Genomic DNA, 6092 nt, shown 5'->3' with positions numbered 1-6092 from the left:
TATTGGGTGGTGGAAAAGGACTGAAGCCTTGGAGGCCAGAAGAAAGAATGGAAACAGGCAACCTCAGGAGGTAGAAGGTTGGGGAGGGGGGAACCCTCCAGAATGTACCAGAGAAATGGGAGGTGAGACACTCTCAGGACTCAAAGGGAGGAACCCTAGATTAAATGTCCTACAGTGGTGAGAAGGAACTTGTAAAGCATACTTCCAGCAGAAAGACAGGGCATCAAGTGCGGGGTGGGGCTTGCCATCCCACAGTCACATCTCTGACCTGTAATTGTTACTATCTGAAATGGAGAGGAGCCTGAGGAAAAGATGGTCCACCAACAGGCCCAAAGTGGGAACCAGCTCAAGGGGAGACCCCAAGGCCTGATACTATTACTGAGGCTATGGAGGACTCACAAAAAGGAACCTATCGTGACTGCCCTCTGAAAGACCTAATAAGCAGCTGAAAGAGTCAGATGCAGATATTTGCACCCAACCAATGAACAGAAGCAGCTGACCCCTGTGGTTGAATTAGGGAAGGCTGAAAGAAGCTGAGGAGCAGGGTGATCCTGCAGGAGGACTCTATTAATCTGGACCCCCACCCCCATCTTAAGATCTCTCAGACACTGGACCACCAACCAGGTAGCATATACCAGCTCATATGAGGCGTCCAACACACTTACAGTAGAGGATTGCCAGGTCTGTGTTCATTCAGAGATGATGTACCTAACCCTCAAGACACTGGAGGCCCCAGGGAGTTTAGAGGTCAGGTGAGGTGGGGGGTGGGGACATCCACATAGAGATGGGGTGGGGTGGGGAGGAGGTGTGGGATGTGGAACAGTAGGAAGGTGGATGGGGGGCGGGAAATGGAGTGTAAAAAATGAATTACAAATAAAATTAAAAAAGAAATAAAATGTAATAGATTTTCAGAATTCACGGAAATAATTATATGATAAAAAATTAAAGATCAGCAGCGCCAAGCCGCCCATGGAGCTGCATCGCGAGCCCCAGCGCCCTGAGCAGCCTCTACTGCCCATGCAGATTCCCCCTCAGAGGAGCTGGTGCTCAAAAGCTGAGTGGAGTTCAGCTGCCCGGAGATGCTGCTGTGCTGAGAATAACAGAAGAAACTTGTTCATACAGAAGATCCATTTATTGATGAGCATAAGGAGAAGCAAGAAGTGGAAATGTTGGCTAAGAAGTTTGAAATGAAATATGGTGGGAAAACCCGTAAACACCGGAAGGATCCGCTACAAGATTTAATTGATACAGGCTTTGGCCATGATGAGACAGATCCATTTATTGATAACTCAGAGGTTTATGACTAATTAGTTTCTGTTTCTCTAACAGCAAAATATGGATGCTTCTATATCAACACTGGCACTTTGCAGTTTCACCAAGCTTCAGATACTGAAGAAGATGATTTTACAGATAACCAAAAGCACAAGCCACCCAAGGTTTCCAAAATAATAGAAGATGATATTGAGGTAAAGAAGCAGAAGCAGAAAGAGGAAGAGAAAAAAGAAAGGAAGCCAAGGGGAAAATAACTCCCAAACAACTGGGAGTTGTGGCTCTCAATTCCCACAAGTCTGAAAAAATGAAAAAGCATTATAAAGATTCCCTTTCTCTGGTGGCCATGATAAGATTTCAAAAGAGGGATAGCGGGTTTCTGGGGGGCGTGGAGGGGAAACCAAGAAGGGGATAGCATTTGAAATGTAAATAAACATCCAATTAAAAGGGGGGGGAAGAAGGGTGCACTGAAGGAACCTACCCCTAAAGTCTCAGTGACCCTGTCAACTTCCTCTCTGCCTGAGTCCCCTTGTGCTGCAACAGCCATGGGGGGGGGGTGAGAGTGCCGATCCAGACCTCCCTATTTTTGTTAGCACAAATGAACACGAACTGTTTCAGGAAGCTGAAAATGCCCTAGAGATGCTAGATGATTTTGACTTTGACATATTACTGGATACTACTTCTGATGGAAGTCCCCTCTCTGAGTCAGGGGGAGGAAATGGAAATACCACCCAACCCACCTTCCCCTGTCAGGTTGTGCCTAAGGTGGTACCAGATGGTCTACCTGTGCTTCTTGAGAAATGCATTGAGGACCTTCGTGTAGCTGCCAAACTTTTTGACTAAGAAGGAAGGAAAAAATTCTTTACACAAGAGATGAGTGATATTCTTCCGGACACCAAGTTACAGCTACAAGAACTAGGTCCTGTCATTCGTAGTGGTGTCTACTCCCATCGTGAAGCATTTGTGCTATGAAATAAGGAAATACTGGTAAAACGTCTAAACAAGTTACATCTTAATGGATGATTGTTTAAGAGAACCTCTGCAGAAACTGAAGCTGGCTGTTAGCAACGTCATGCCTGAACAGCTGTTTAAATACCAGGAGGACTGCCAGGATCGCACTGAAGCCAAATGTGCCAAGTTGCAAGTAGATGAAGGATGGGAAAAAAATGGATCTGATGATGATGATGATGATGATGATGATGATGATGACGATGATGGAGGTGGTGGTGGTGGTGGTGTTGGTAGTGGTGATGATGATGACGGTGGTGGTAGTGATGATGATGGTGGTGATGATGGTGATGATGATCATGATGATGATGATCAACCAGTGAAACGAGTCATCATGGGCCCACGAAAGAAATTCTACTGGGATAACACCATCATAACTTTTTTATGTAAACTTATTGAGATCAAATTGGGATGCTATGAATTAGAGCCAAATAACAGCCAGTCTGCTGAGGATTATCTTAAATCCTTAATGGAGACAGAGGTGAAGCCACTGTGGCCTAAGGACTGGATGCAGGCAAGAATGCTTTTTAAAGGAAAGACAGAGTGTACATAATCAACTTACTTGTGCTTTGGCAAAGAAAAAGGTGATTCCTGCATCAAAACCGAAAGTCAAGGTGATGGTAAAGAGCCTCCTGTTCATTCTTTCCCCACTATGCCCCCAAAGAGACCGAAAAGCTCCTGTATGGTCCTTCCACAAGCTCTGGCAATCCATTGGTGCCTCAGCCAGCTCTCGCTCAGCACCAACCTAAGAAACCATCTGCCTTGATGACTCCCTCGATGAAGACCTTTCTTTCCCCTCAGCCTCACTGAATCTTGTATCTGAAACATTAGCTGTCATCAACAATGGGAACAAGGGCCCCTCAGTTCAAGGATAAATGTGCTGTCTTAGTCAGGGTTTCTATTCCTGCACAACATCATGACCAAGAAGCAAGTTGTGGAGGAAAGAGTTTATTCGGCTTACATTTCCATACTGCTGTTGATCACCAAAAGATGCAGGACTGGAACTCAAGCAGGTCAGGGAGTAGGAGCTGATGCAGAAGCCATGGAGGGATGTTTACTAGCTTGCTTCCCCTGGCTTGCTCTCTTATAGATCCCAAGACTACCAGCCCAGGGATGGTCCCACCCACAAGGGGCCTTTCCCCCTTGATCACTAATTGAGAAAATAGTTTACAGCTGGATCTCATGTAGGCATTTCCTCAACTAAAGTGCCTTTCTCTGTGATAACTCCAGCTGTGTAAAGTTGACACAAAACTAGCCAGTACATGTGCCAACTACAAAACCTCGTCCAGGATTGAGAGAAGAAAAGCTAGCAAGTATCATGAGTAAGTTACCACTGGTTACTCCCCCCACACACACACACACACAAACAAAAAACTAGATTCTACTCAGACTGCTCACTCATCAAGTCTTATTGCTGGTCACACGGGGCCAGTTCCAAAGAAACCCCAGGATTTAGCTCATACTGGTATTTCTTCAGGCCTTATTGCTGGTTCTTCAATTCAGAACACTCTGAGTTTGTTGCCTTCAAATCGCACTTCTGGCATTCTGGCTACAAAAACTCTTTAGACCCCTTCTAAACTAACAAACTCATCATCTACTCAAACTGTTGGGAAGAACGGCTTGAGTGGAATCTCAATGAATGTACCTGCCAGCAGAGGTAACAACCTTAACTCAAGTGGAACTAATAGGACTAGTCTACCTGGGGGAACAGGAAGTGGAACACTATACTATACTGTTGTATACTCCACATAGACCAACCTCTGCCTCAGGGTCTTCAGTGGTTACAGTCAGTGTGCAGGACATAAAGAACCTCAGACCTGACTATTTTTTCAGCTCAATAATATTATATTTTCATTCAGTGAGATGGCTGAATGGGTAAATGTGCTTGCTACCAAGCATAACAACTTCAGTTTGATCCCTGGGACCCATATGGTAGAAGGAGAACAGACTCCAGAAAGTTGTCCACTTGCCTACACATCCACATACCATAGCACAATTCCCCCACCCAAGAATAAATGTAATTTTAAGATTTTTTTGATAAAAATAACTACTATAGTATTCTGTGAAGAAAAATTAAAAGTCCTAGAAAAAAAACATAAGCAAAATCTCTCAGGACATGGATATTGCCAACCCTCCCACCCCCAACACAACTCTTACTTCAAAAGAGATAGTTTTTCCTGGGACCAAATATGAGTTAGCATGGACTGGGAACACATTTAGGTGATGTGGTTTGAATATGCTTGGCCCAGGGAGTGCTACTATTAAAAAGTATGGCCTTGTTGGAGGAAGACTGTCACTGTGAGGGTGAGCTTTGAGACCCTCCTCCTAGTTGCCTGGAAGTCAGTCTGCTCCTGGCTTTCTTTGGATGAAGATATAGAACTCTCAACTCTTCTAGTGTCATGCCTGCCTGGACACTGACAGGTTTCCTGCCTTGATGATAATGGACTGAACCTCTGAACATGTAAGCCAGCCCCAATTAAATGTTGTCCTTTATAATAGTTGCCTTGGTCATGGTGTCTGTTCACAGCAGTAGTACCCTAACTAAGACAAGTTATCTCAAAATTCTTGTTCCATCATGAATTTTGTACAGTTTTTCTAGTAACAGAACAAATTATGTCATTCATAAATCAAGAAAATTTTCAAATACATTGATTGATGCATGGATTAGACAGCTTACGGCAAAATGGGAGAGCCTATTATTCTTAGATTCTATTCTAGCTGATGATACTCTTAGCTTCTGGCTTGGTGAAAGCTCAAGGTCTGCTAAGTTAACACATTTGAAATAGTTTTTTTTTTTCTGATACTTACAAAGATACTTACAGAGGAAAGGAAAGAAAAGAATGACAAATGAGAGTACTGAAGATAGCACAAGATTGTAACTAGGCTCAGGGCCTGTACTAGTCCAGCCTTTTTGCAAGCACTGATGTTCTATTTACTTAATATTTCATTAAGTTAAATGGCAAAGTTTCTTCCTGGGAACTTCCACTGACCATATAGGCAATAATTTCTTTGAATAAAATCCAAAAGCACAGGTAACAAAAAAGAAGAAAGACAAACTTAAAAGTTCCTGTATAATGAAGGAAACTATCAGCTATGGAGAGACAGCCTAGATAATGGGGAAAATATTTGCAAAATATTCATCAGCTAAGGGACTGATATCCAGAATATAAATGGAAGTCAGGTCATATAAGATTTCTCAATGGCTAAAGGTCATTTCTGTGGCCCACATGTTGTAAAGGAGGGAATCAATTCCCACAAGTCATCCTCTGACCTCCCTGTGAATAGCATGGCATATACTTGATCTCTCTCTCTCTCTCTCTCTCTCTCTCTCTCTCTCTCTCTCTCTCTCTCTCTCACACACACACACACACACACACAAGTATTTTATGTGATACATTTATACAATGGAATATATTTTACTTGAACATTAAAAATGAAATAATGAGATTTGCAGAAAAATGGATGGAGCTAGAAAAAAAAATCATCCTGAGTCAGGTAACACAGACCCAGAAAGACAAATTATGTTGTTTATTTGTTTACATATAGATGTCAGACGTTAAGCCTTAAATCAGCAACCTGCAATCTATATAACTACAGAGGTTGGGTACAGAATAAGGTACTAAAGGGAAGGGAAAGTCCTTCTGAAGAAGAGGAAATAGAATATATTTTCATGGACAGGGATAGGAGGAGATAAAATGGGAGAATTAAATGAAGATGAACAAAAAATAAGAAGGGTTTAGAGGGAATATGGGGAAGGACATCTAAAACCAAAAATCATTTGAGTTGTTACAGAAAAACCAACTGCAGTAGAAGAT

At 42.7% G+C, this 6092-nt stretch overlaps 1 pseudogene; it reads left to right on the top strand.

The window, feature by feature from the left end:
* Window positions 1–3843, top strand: part of LOC110314461 — a 5164-nt pseudogene extending 1321 nt beyond the window's left edge.
* The last annotated feature ends 2249 nt before the right edge of the window (window positions 3844–6092 follow it).

The sequence above is a fragment of the Mus pahari genome, chromosome X (assembly GCF_900095145.1).
Source record: "Mus pahari chromosome X, PAHARI_EIJ_v1.1, whole genome shotgun sequence".
Taxonomy (NCBI): Eukaryota; Metazoa; Chordata; class Mammalia; order Rodentia; family Muridae; genus Mus; species Mus pahari.
The sequence above is the reverse complement of the archived record's forward strand: the minus strand, read 5'-3'. Positions and strand labels throughout refer to the sequence as shown.